The sequence below is a fragment of the Hippopotamus amphibius genome, chromosome 3, assembly GCF_030028045.1.
Source record: "Hippopotamus amphibius kiboko isolate mHipAmp2 chromosome 3, mHipAmp2.hap2, whole genome shotgun sequence".
NCBI lineage: Eukaryota > Metazoa > Chordata > Mammalia > Artiodactyla > Hippopotamidae > Hippopotamus > Hippopotamus amphibius.
The window spans coordinates 77,749,603-77,763,418 of NC_080188.1; the positions used below are offsets into that span (position 1 = coordinate 77,749,603).

A 13,816-nucleotide genomic window follows, 5' to 3' on the forward strand; every position below is an offset into this window, starting at 1 on the left:
TCCCACCAAAACAAAACAAAAAACCAGTAAGGCAAGCAAAATTTAAATGTGTTATTGAATATCAAAACAAAGCTCTATTAAGTGGTTTCACTGTATGTTATGAAGGTTTATTCATTTATTAAGTCATTTATGCAAAAAATGTTTATTGAAATCTTTTGCTAAATATATTTTAAAAATTATTTTCAGTTAGGACTAACTTAATGTATTGTTATATTACTATTTCACTTCTAACAATAAGTCATATGCAAGGAGATAAAATGACAATTGAATAGTCCATTTATTCAACAAAGAGCTACTGGGTTTCCTACAAGTGCCAGGCACTATTCTAGACCAAATAGATTCAACACCCTTGTGAAGCGTATATTCTAGTAGGAGAAGAGCCTGCAAATAAGCAAACAGATGATAAATAATTTCAGATGATGAAAATTGCTATATAGGAAATAAACAGGGTTATGGAATAACAGCTGTGTGGTGGCTATTATTCCACTAAGCAAGTAATCAGATGCCAAATGATATAGCTTTATACTAATTATTTTACATTTTTTTAAAATAGAAGACAATTAAATATTTAGAACTGACATGATGTGATACTATCATCAACAAGCATTTCAGTGTGGAGTGGAGACGGTCTGGAATTAGAATGCCTGAAGTGGAGGCCAGCTCTTCCTAACCTCTCTGGACTTCATTTCTTCTCATCTGTGAAATGTGTATATTAATCTATATTAATCTATGCCCTACGTACATCACAGGATTCTTCTAAGAACCAAGCAAAGTTACGTATGTGAATATGCTCTAAGAAACATGAAGTCCTGCAATAGATCACCCTACAGAGTTTAAAAAACAAACAAACAAACAAAACAAAACAAAACAAAAATGCCCAGGTCCCATATGCCAAGAATTTTTTACTCAGTGGATCACCCAGAACATGGAGACCTTAAAGCCATGGTAAGAAGTTCAGACTCCAAGCTAGGAGTGAGGTAGAGCCATAGAAAGGTTTGAGATGGGGAAATGACTCAATGAGATTGCATTTTAGAAAAATCATCTGGAAGGAGCATCCCAACTGAACTGCAGCTCTCTTCTACCTGGTGGCCAGTGCGAGGTACCAATTGTTATAGGACTAATTCACAAAGAGAGTAAGGAAACCACATTCCCTGGCCAAAAAGTAAAAAAAACAAAAAACAAAAAAACCCCCCACCATCTTGTCAAAATGATGACAAAAAGCATCTGAAATGGAGAAGAGAGAAGCGATCACAGATTTCTATTTCTGCCCTCTAGCCATGAGTGTGGAGGTATCTCTAGCAGTGAGATACTGAGAAGAGTCAGGTTCTCTCTCTCCTCCCTTCCCCCCGCCCCTAAACAAGGGCATGGAAAGGCAGCAGAAGTCAATGCAGAGACTTTCTCAGCAGAATAGGACTGGAACCAGCCTGCACAATGTCCCATAACCCCTGAATGGTGTGGGCCAAACACCATAATTTGTCCAGTGGACTCTGTGTGTGTGACATAAAAATGAATGGGAAGAGAGGGCTGGTATGTCTGCCACAATGGCACTGACCACAGCAAGAGGATGTGTGCTAAAAGGCTGTCGGATGCACTGCCCACTGGGGACTGAAGGGGGACACAGCTGTAACTCTGTGGATAGGAAGCACTGGGGAGCTACTGAAAGTCAGGTCAGCATATTTCCAGAGCTGACAGAAAAGGATGAAACAAGTGCCTCCATGACGGACCCCTGGACAGCACCGCATAGGTTAGGAATGCATTCAACTCCAAGTAAGAGAAAACTCGGCTCACAGAGCCTTCAGAATTTGAGGTTTCTTTCTTTCTTTTTTTTTTTTAAGAACTTTTATTGAGATACAATTGACATACAATAAACTGCATATATTTAAAGTGTACAATTTGATATTTTTTTTCTTATTAGTAAGAACTAAAGGTTTCTATCTCTCATAGCACAAGACACCTAAAGGTAGGCAGCTGCTGGCCGTGGTTCTATGGCCTGGCAAGTTCAAGGCTCATGCCTCTGGGATTATTTTATCCTTCCCCTCACTGGTCACTGGAGGGCTGCCCCAGCTCCAGACAACATGTCCACCTTCAAGGCAAGAAGAAAGGGGAGCATTGGGTGGCATCAGCTGTGTCTTTATTATTGGGGAAAACAAAAGCTTTCCCGCAACTACTGTTGGAGCTCTGCTTTGGTTCCATGGGTGAGAACTGTGTCACGCGGACATCCCTGGCTGCAGGAGACCAAAAAAATACACGTCCTGCCTGTTTGGGGCCACACTGCTGCCCCAAATGAAACTGAAGTTATGTGGGGAGAAATGGATACCAGGGAGGCAAGTTCAGTGTCTATCACAAGGTCCTAGATCAAGATCTGGGAGTAAAGGCTGACAAACCTCCACTCCCCAGCTTGCCAGATAAAACTGGGCAGGATGCCCAGTTAAATTTGAACATCAGATAAACTACGAATGATTTTCTTTTAGTATTAACATGCCCCAAATATTGCATAGGAATACTTATACCCAAAAAAGTTTGTTTTTTTGAAACTCAAATTTAAGTGTATGTTGTATTTTTATGTTAAACATAGTAACCCTATATCCCTCTGCCCCACACCAGTGCTGTGTTGTTTCTACGTGGGTAAATAGGGTGAAGGGGAAGGGGTGTCAGAATCTGAATAACCTGAGAAATCACTGAATTGGACTGACTTTACCTACAAGGGATGAGATTGGATTTTTATACTAGGGAGGATCAAGGCTTAGGGCCAGGAATTAAAATTAAGTTATAAAAAAATAAAGACTTTCAGTTTATCATCCTTGAGCTTGTGACTCTGAAATTCACACCAGATCCAAGAGGATAGAACTGGGAACAGGGAGAAGAGATGGGAGACTGGTGTTCATGGAAAGGAGAGGCCATGGGGGCTGAACTGAAGTAAGGCAGGGGGATAAAAAGAAGTAGGTGGATTCAATACATACAGTATTTGGGAGGTAAAAATATCAATTACTTGGTGATTGAGTGGATGCTGGGGTTGACAGAAAGGGAAGAGCTAGGAAGACAACCAGGTGTTTGGAGTGAGTAGTTGGTAATTTGCCAAAAAGGGGAACACAAAAGAACGGACAGGTTTGGGGAAAGATAATAAGTTTGGGTTCAGATAATTTGAGTTTGAGGAGACTGAAGAGGACATCCAAGCAGTACCCAAAAGGGCAGTATGGAGGATGGTAAGGAGGTTTGAGAGGACAAAGGGCTGGGAATCCAACTTTGCTTCAAACAAGCGCTGCCACATAGAGAACAAGTTTATGGTTACCAAAGGGGGAAGGTGGCGAAAGGATAAATTAGGTGCTTGGGATCCACAGGTACACACTGCTGTGTATAAAACAGATAAGCAACAAGGACCTACTGTATAGCACGGGGAACCATATCCAACATCTTATGATAACCTATAATGGAAGAGAATCTGCAAAAGAACAGATACGTGTGTATATATATGTATAACTGAATCACTTTGCTGTACACCTGAAACTAACACAACATTGTAAATCAACTATACTTCAACTAAAAACCAACAACAAGCACTGCCACCTTTGTATGTCTATACCCTGGCAGCCAGCATGTTTTCCTGTGAGTGAAGAAAGCATACTGGGACAAAAAAATTATAAGTAAATAAAAATTAGAACACTGATTTAAACAATACAAATAAACACATGTCAGGAGGCCATCTCAGCTCTAATCCCAGCTGGGACAGAAATGCAGAACATCACTGCCCCAGCCTTGTTTCCCTCCCCTGGAAGATGAGGGTGCTTTGGTTGGATTTGGCCCACCCGGCATCTAGTTTCACGTCCACAGACGGCAGTACTCCAAAGTATTTTTGGAAATGGCACATCGTGTGTCATCTTGGTGGGAGCTGATTTCAAAGACTCCCTAGCCAAGGGGTGGATCACTGACCCAAATTAAGCCACTGGTCTCTCTCTCAGGATTTTAAATCTTGAGGCAAGAAACACTTAAGATGTAGAAGGTTGTTGGAATTCAATCAACCTGGCAGTAACATCCTGACAAGAGGTGTAAGTAGCTCTTGCTACCTAGATCTATTCAAGTGTCCCGTGTCTTTTCTTTTTCTTCTGAGCCGGGTTCTCCCCTGAATGCAGCTAGTTACCGAATATCCTTCTAATAAAATCATTTCCATTTTATTTAGTCAGAATCAGTTTCTGCTGCCTGTGACTAAAGAACATGAACGGATTCAGAAGGGATTGTCTTGGTAGCAAGACATCTTTCAGCCTCAAAACATCCATGATATATAACTAATATCAATTTTTAAAATTTCTAGTACATTTTTTAAAAAGACCATTCTTTGCAAAAGAGATTTCAAATAGAAATGTATTTAAAATGCATATATAACTATGCTGATATCATCTCTATACAATTTTCTGTGCGCACACACACATACAGGTATGCTATGATTTAAGCCTCATTACTAATATTTGAGAGCCAGCAAGAGCAATTAGTGTTTTACTAAATAGGTTCCTATTTAAACCTTCATAGTTAATGCATATTATTTCTTTTAACTGGAATAATTTTCATATTTTAAATTTGCTATTAATAAAATTGTATGTCAATTTCTACCATTATATGCGAATTTCTCAGGTTTTAAATTTCATAACAGAGACTCGTAGCCCAAAGTTTACTTGCTTTACAAAAAGGAATTAAAAAAAAAACGCAAATAGAAATACAGAGAGAATCCAAATTCATTATTTTATTTATTTCATTTGGACATGAAGTTATTAGTCTTTGGTTTTATTTACATATTAAAACTAATACTTATCTAAATTAAGATATGCTCTTTTTAAGTATCAGAAGGAAAAAATCTCCTGGACCTGAAGTCACTATACTGGGTGGAAATTGAGAATTCTGGTAAAATTTCTGGAGAGATTTGATAAAATGGAATTTGAGGAGAGTTCTCCTGACAGAAAAGAGGCCATTCACAGAAGGAGAAGTTGTGACATTCACAGATATCCTGAGTATCTATAAATCTATATCCTAAGGAAGATCTTTGCCACTGCAGATACCTAAGGCTTTACCAGGCTAAGGGATGCAGCTGGAGAACAGTTTTAAGAATGGAATTAAATGGTTATGCATTTCATATGGATTTTTATTATTATTTAAAGGCATTATTCAATGGAGATTCTAAATATTTTGAAGTTACATCAAAATTTCCCTAAAAATTCTAAGTTAAAAAAAATCTATATACTGGAAGAAAGTAAATCTGAACAATCTGACATTACTCCACAGCAGTTAAATGTGTGAAGATGCTGGGAAACGGGGAGCTTTCTATTAAATAGCCATGGAGATACTGTATCATTTTTGAATTCTGCCTTAAACCATTTTGAATAGCTACTATTTATAGAGCACCTAGGATGTGTCAGACATCATTTCTAAATCACACAATAACTCTACAAATACTACTTTCATTTTTACAGATAAAGAAACTGTCTTCAGTGAGGTTGTGACTTGCCCAAAATCATACAAGCTAATTAAGTGGCGGGGGTGGGTTTCACACCCAGTTTCTCTGAATACAAATTCAGAATTTTTTCACTTTACCACATTGCCTCCTATTATATCAAATACTGTTAATTTTTCTTCTCCTACTCCTCCTCCACACATTTTTTTTGCTTATTTGTATTGATTGTTTAGAAATTTGACATCATTATACAATTATGATGTGACTCTACAACTAGAAAGCCATTGTGTTTTTGGGAGTCACAGATATATACTACAATATATAAAATAGATAAACAACAAGGACTTACTGTATAACACAAGGAACTATACTCAATATTGTGTAATATACACACACTTTGTTGAATCACTTTGTTGTACATCTGAGACTAACACAACATTGTAAATCAACTATACTTCAGTTAAAAAGGAAAAAGAAAAAAAAGAAAGCCATTTTCTTTATTCATGTTAATTTACATTTGTGCTGGATTGGAGAAAGAGACTGGTGTTATTTTGTGACGCTCCCAGAGAAACCCCTTCCTTAAAATGAGGGAGCAGACAACGAATAGCGTCCATGCAAAGCAAATTAAATAGATTTTACACAAGGGTGTAAAGCCTAACGGGCAAAACACTGACAAACATAAAACAAACACATAAAAGGATAAAATTGGACGAATGTGAAAAACATGAATGAATAGGTGTGTCAATTTATCTTATTCTCTTTGTACTTACAGGTATTTCTATTAGTTATTACATGGACTTTCAAAATTAAAATGCATTATCAACTATTCTAATATATGATTAATATATTTAACATATTTTTTCATAAGTCAAACTGAAATACTATATCAAGGTGAAGCTTCACGTTCACTGAAATATTTCAAAAGCAGTTCAATAAGCTCAATACTTTAAAACAAGATCATAAAATTTTCATTTAATCTGACAAAGATAAACTCAAAAGATATGTTATATCTAATCAAAAGTCAGGATAATACTTTTATTCCATTAAGTTAATATTTATAAGTCACTAGTGGGTTATCTGTGTGTCAGTAATAACAGTCTTACATTCATATTGTAGGGATAAATGTTATTGGAATCACCTACGGGATAATTACATTGACTCTTAAATTAATACTTAAATAGCTTCAGTTAACATAATTTCCATGGAATAAAGTGAGTCACTATTCTTACCCATACTTTTCAGTGTAGGTAGGTATTATGTATAATCAGGAAGAGGAAAAAATCCATTTCTTGACTCACACGCGCGCATGCGCGCGCACACACACACACACACACACACACACACACACAGATAAAAATCATATATTATATGGATATATTTTACAGTCTTTTTGTATGTTGAAAAAGATACTTTTCTTCCCTAAAAAGCTAAAACAAGGCTATAGCATTTCCTTAGCCATATAAATATATAAAGAGAGAGGAGTTAGAAAGAAAATGATTAACTATATTTGAAATGATTTTACTTTAAAAGCATAAAGGATGCTTTTACAATGAAAACTGAAAGCATTTTTTCAAAATGGTATGCATTTAGGTTTTAACAATTATTAGGGTATTGATTAATATACATTAAGAATACACTACTATCACTCATATATTTTTTGTGTAATAAACCATTGCAGTTGAGATTTTTAGGACTTTTAATTTATTTTCCATGTACTTCAAAATAGAGCAAGAAAAAAAGTTTCAATATAAAAAGGCTCTTTTTAAATTTAAAGAATTTCCAATGAGTTGACTGGTCTCTGGGGGCATCTACTGGAAATTTTGCAAACTGCAGTCACATCATGTAAATTTGATAACTTTCATTACCCATTTTAACACAGATATTATTTTAATTGATATGCAAATAAGGTGACACTCAAAGAAGATAAATGTAAAGTTATGCATGGTATTCTATCTCATCCATCTGGTAACAGCAAAACATGTAGCTGTCTATGGGATCAGTTAACAAATACTCAACTGTTAAAAATGTAAATAGGGCAGTCGGCATATCCCAAATTAACAGTTTTCAAACCATTCAACTCAAGCTTGGAAAAATTAGAAATATATTCCAGAGATAAATGTACACATACTTAATAAGGCACTTTTATTAATCCAAATTGAATGCCTATAAAAAGCACTTTTACAATTATGATGGTTTCTCTAAAACAAATTCATTTTGTATCTCAATATGTCCACTAATCATATATAACCTGGTAATCACTGCTTACTTTCTGTATAACTTAATTTGACTATTTATATGTTACTATCTCAAAAAGTAGAATTTGTTATACTTGGAATTAAAGAATCTATTATTCTAATAGATTCTAATACTACAATTAGAATTAGTTATAAATATTGTTATTAATTTCTCCTAAACATTTTTGGAGAACTTCTTTAAGGAAAATGAACATATAATGAACATAGTACAATCACTGCAGCTCATGTATAGTTTTAACAGATAACTAAAATAAAACAAATAACTTGTAATATTTTTAGTTGTGACTAATCTTGTAATAGGAATTTTAATATCACAGCCATTATAACAATCTTGATTTTCTTTGTAAAATATATTGGTCATATTTACTTTAAGAGAAAAATTTTAAAATAATTATGAAGGTATATCTACTGTGCTATATTTAATTGTACTACAATATACTTTTTATTGCTATAATTCTATATAAAACCCTTTAATAAAGATTGAAATAGTTAAACATTTTAGCTTAATTCCAAAGAAATACCACTAATGCATGTATAAGTTTATAGTTTCTGGAAATTTCACTAGAATTACTATCCAAATAAATGTAATATCACCTTTAATTGTATAAACTGAAAAAAACTAATTAACATAAAATGTTATCAACAAATCAGAACATAAAGTATTAACATAGCAGGACTTTTGTTTCAGTTTAGATTTAGATTCATTTTATAGCTGGATGTACTCGATAACTGAAAAAGATAAATTCCACCCCCAAGAAATTATGGAATAGAATTTTTTGTGATTTTCTAAACAATTTGAAGTTTGAAAATTTGAATCTTTAGAGGAAACTGTTACATATTCAAGTTTTGCTTTGTATTTTTGGAAAATACAAATTTTCAACTATTAATAATCAAAGTTAGAAAGCATAGTTAGATTTTCAACATTTTAAAAGTATATGTACGTTGAAAATTCCATTTGGAGAAAAACTACTTAATCTAAATTTAACCTTAATTCTTTTAAAAAAATTTTAATAATAATAACTAAGAAAGTTTACCCCATGGCATTTTGTAAATGGGACTATCACTAATACAATTCTTTCAACAAAAAATAAAATATTAAGAAATCTGATCAGCAAAGAATTCTCCCAATAGCACAGTAAGAATTCACTTCAACATGAGTGATTTTTATTTTAGGATATAACGGACTATTTGTGTAGAATGGAAGACAGATGATTTCTCAGATTCAATTATGTCAGAGCTGGTATTAAGCACAAAAGGCAGTAACTTTTTGTGAGATCAATAAATGTTAATCAGTCAAATAGTATTTTTGCTGGTGATTATTACCCTTTATCAGAGAAAAGCTGTAGTTATTCAGCAGGCAGTACAGACTGCAATCCTTACAACGGCTTCAAATGACTCCCTTACTAATGTAAAGGCATTTTTTATGTGTATACCCTGCAATAATGATTTACTCAAATGACTTCCATTCAATCAAATATTTGAAGTACAGTGATGTCATCAATAGGGAAAGAATCAACTATTCATCAATCAATATAAACTCTTACCAAAATATTTACCAATGTAGCTGTCACACACATTTTCTTTACTGAAAGATTTTCTTTACTGGAAAAATCTCAAACTTAAACACATTTTTAAAGTGTTTTGTTAGCAGTTCAGTGAAAAAGCACCAAAAGAAACCTCCCTATGTGAGGCTAATTATGCATCTAATTTTTATAAATTATCTTATTACTTTCAAATCCCTTCAAGAAATACAACCATTTTTATGAATGAATGTTTTAAGCCAAAGCTCAAACATGGAAAGGTATAAAATAAATGCCATTGTTTAAGAAGAATTTTCAGGGAAAATATTTTCAACCCAGAAGTACCACACTTGAAACCAAACACCTTTAGCTAAACGAGGGAATCCTATCAAGTCTTGTTCTTCAATTCACATTGTAACTTTCCACTCTAGGAAAACATAATTATATAACCAATTTATATTGATTGTATTGCTACTTATCCAATAAATATAGGCTGAAAAATAAAGCCTAAAGATAATTTTAGCTTTTGGATTAAGTCATAATGATAAAAAATCTAAATAAGTAATATAGTCCTGTCAGATTCTGCATCCTATTATAATGGCAATAAACGTAAGAAAAAGAGGAGAAAAACCAAAAATAAGCCGCATGCTACAAACAATGGACTGCACACACATGTAAATATGATCATGCTAGCTCAACTCCATATTTTTATCTAAATTAGTATTTACAGGTTTTTTTAATATTAATTTTATTTATTTATTTATTATTTTTTGGGGGGTACACCAAGTTTAATCATCTGTTTTTATACACATATCCCCGTATTCCCTCCCTTCCTTGACTCCCCCCCCCTCAAGTCCCCCCCACCCTCCCCGCCCCAGGTTTTTTAAATTAATAGAAAACTCCACATAATATGAGTCACTTTGTTTTGTTAAACTATTCTGTGATCACTCTCCAAATTTTTTGAAATCCTACTTTTTAGGAAATTTTGTCTCAAATAATATAACTTCAAACTTTTCTTTCAATTCTTCATCTTTACACCTTTATAAATAAAAGAACTATCAATTTTCCACATAAATTGAGGGGAAAAGTCAAACTTTAATAAAGATGGAAAGCTGGAGAATATAAAGACAAAACTTAGTAAAAACAACAAGTTGCATTAAAAAGAAAACTTCAGCTCACTGTTTTTTTTTTTCACTAGAATATGTCATACATTTTATCTTTGCAAGAGTTTGAGGAGTTTTGCAAGTAAAATTCTGTTTCCTCTACACTTGCTAATAGTCATGAGAATCTGTAGTTTGCACCTTCCCATTAAAAATGTATTGTATTTTTTTGAAATTATTCACCCCGCCTTTTATCCAGATCATGTCTTTGAAAGGAGGAAGTAGATAATAAATGGAATAATTCATGATTTCCCATTAAATATGAAACTTTCTTTTGCAGAGTTTAGAAAATGAAGTTCTACATAATGTACAAAAGTTGATTAGAACTTTTTTAACCTTTTCAAGAAAAAACCTTTCACATTAAACAACTGCATGAGGCGGTTTCTTTGGGAAAAGTAAACCAATCAATTCCTTATACCTATGGCTTTATCATATATATTCTAATGTTGCTCCTTCCAAACATGTATGCCTTTATAATGTGTAAGTAGTTATTAAAATGATGGCAAGAAAAATAGTGTACATTGGGCTATAAACGACAAGTATCTAAGAAGCATATAACGTGTTTAAATTACAAAGGGAAAAATCACGTAAATTAGAAATGAAAACAAAACATTATTCGTGCTCTCTTCAGCAATGTAATGGAAGACAGCGTGAGGGTAAATAACAAAAGCTACATTTAGATTTCTCTCATTATGATATTTCTTCTAGTGACGTAATATTTTGTCATGAGAAAAAATATATATATGTTTATAAAACTTTTCCTTGTAAACTATCTATTAGGATCTGTTAACTACATTCTTTTTCTTTTGCCTTTTTAAAAATTTTTATTGGAGTATAGTTGCTTTACAATGTTGTGTTAGTTTCTGCTGTACAGCAAAGTGAATCAGCTATGCGTATACATACATCCTCTCTTTTTTTTTCTTTTGCCTATTTTTAAGATTAAAAAAAAATTAAATGAATTTTAGGCTCATTGCAGCACTATTATTCTTTATTTCTTGGATCAGAAATCTGGAGTAAATTTAACTGAAGAGAAATGTCAAGTTCTGACTATCCTAGGACAGCTGGTGACCTCATTAGTTTTTAAAATTTTTTGTGTAATAATTCTTTTCAATAAATATATTTCAATTTTCCCTACATCAAAAAAATAAATTAACAATATACTTCCTCCTTTTAAACATGAATGCCTAAAAGATAACTACCACGTTGTAAGCCATGTGAAGAAACCTTTCATACTGTGTGCTCTTTATTACCGTTGCAAAGGAGGCATGTATTACACGTACAAACAGTGAAGCCAGGATTTCTCATAAGCTATACGTACACAGTGAGCAAACTTCCAGAACGTACTTTTCATTTTACCTCTAGTTAAAAACTAAATTAATGAAAACAAAAAATAAATTGATCAGTTTGAAGCTTTGATCAGACATCTGTATGTAAATATCTTATTTTCCTGAATGTTGCATTAATTTTATTGCAGCTATCTCAAACATTTAGAAAATTCCTACCTATAACTAAGAGCATATGGTATATCAAAGCAAATATGTGCATCAACAGGAATATTGGGAGAACAAAAGGAAGTTTTATTTGTGAGAAGATAAAAGAGCCTTGAATTTAAACTTTTAAAAAATTGTACAAGATATATAATAGGGATTATAACTTCCTTGAGACAGAGAACATGTTATTTGTTCCTTTTGTATTTTCATATAACAGCGCAAATGCCAGAAATAATAAAGCTTATATAACATTAATATCAAATAAAATAGAATTTGGGCATAAAAAAATTAAAAGGGCATACAAATATCAGAGATTCATATATAGATTATTTTATTGTGAAATATGGCAACTAAAAAACAATACTCCTAATAACAATAGCTTCAAAACATATAAAATGAACAGAAAGAGGAGAAATTGATCTTAATGCATTTTTTCAGAAAATTATAAATTAAATAGAGAGGAGAAACGATTTGAATCACAATTATCTAGCTTGACTGAAATAACAGGCTCAATCTAATTATTAGATTCTGATTTTCTACATAAGAACCATCTACCAAATGAGAATATATATTTATTTTCAGACATGCAAGGAATAAATACTTATAAAAAGTAATCATGTACTGGCCACACTAAAACTTCATAAACTGATATCAGATATGGCATATTTACTGAGTACAAGTATATATATTCACTCCCCAATCCTGCATTCCCCCTTGCAAACAAACAAACAAAAACCCCCAAAAGCCACAAGAAAAAACTATTCACCTGCAAATTTACAAATATACTTCTAATTTATTCATGACCAAAAGGGTAAACCAGTGTAGAAATTTTCATACATTTAGAACTGAAAGAAAAAAATTAAATATTAAATCTTGGGGGAAGAAATCGACATGGTATTCAAAAGGAAATTTATAATTTAAATGCATTTATTAGAAAACAAGAGCAACACTTATGAGTGAAGAAGCTAGCTTTCAACTCAGGATGCTAAAAAAAAAATCCTAACAAAATAAACAATGACATGAAGGCAAATAAAGGACAGGGAGGGAAATATTAAAGACAAATGCATAAATTAACAAAACAGAGAACAAGAAATGTGACCCATAAAACAAACAAACAAAAAACCCTGGTTATGTGAAAAGACAAATTTTGCAAGTACTTTATAATCAAGAAAAACAAAAATAGATGTCATCAAAATTGTAAAAGGAATGGAAGAGATAATATATCTTCTAATTATAATTATAGTAACCGCTAACTTTTAGTGTCGCAAAAGTAAAGAAAATTATGGGTCAGTATAACTACAATTTAGACACAAAATTCCCCCCATACTCCCCCCTAACCACCAAAAAGAACTCATAGCAAACTAAAACCATAATGAGTAAGTAGGTTTTATCCCAGAATTCCAAGAACAGTTCAAAATTAGAAAATCTCTTAACTTTATGATAATCTCAGTAGATGTTAGAAAATTTTAGTAAAGTTCAAAACTCATTCATGATTAAGAAAAGTGGAAACTGAAAATGAATTCTTTATCTTGGTAATATGTATTTATTAAAAACCTATAGCATAAAGCTTCACGTTTTGTGATACATTAGAATGAAGTAGGGTTTTGAAGGGATGCCTGCTGTCACTCCTATTATTTAACACCATACACTGTTAACTGGACGTTCTTGCCAATGTGGGACTCGATATTTTAATGATACTGATTCTAAAATAACATATAAAATCAAAGCAGTCCCAATAAAACTTCAACGATATTTTCCTGACTCTTGGCAAGATAAGTCTAAAATTCATATAAGATGGTTAATGTACAAGGAAAACCTGATCATTTGGAACAAAGAGGGGAACTGTCTGCCAGATATAAAATATATTTTAACTATATTAATAAAATGAGTTGTGAGACAAGAAAAACAAATCAATGGAAGAGAATATATATGTGTATATATGTGTATGTGTAGG

At 32.8% G+C, this 13,816-nt stretch overlaps 1 protein-coding gene across 1 annotated transcript in view; it reads right to left on the reverse strand.

The window, feature by feature from the left end:
* The window catches only part of TTC29 (tetratricopeptide repeat domain 29), a 242,620-nt gene that overhangs the window by 204,949 nt on the left and 23,855 nt on the right, over positions 1-13,816 (reverse strand). The window lies entirely within an intron of this gene.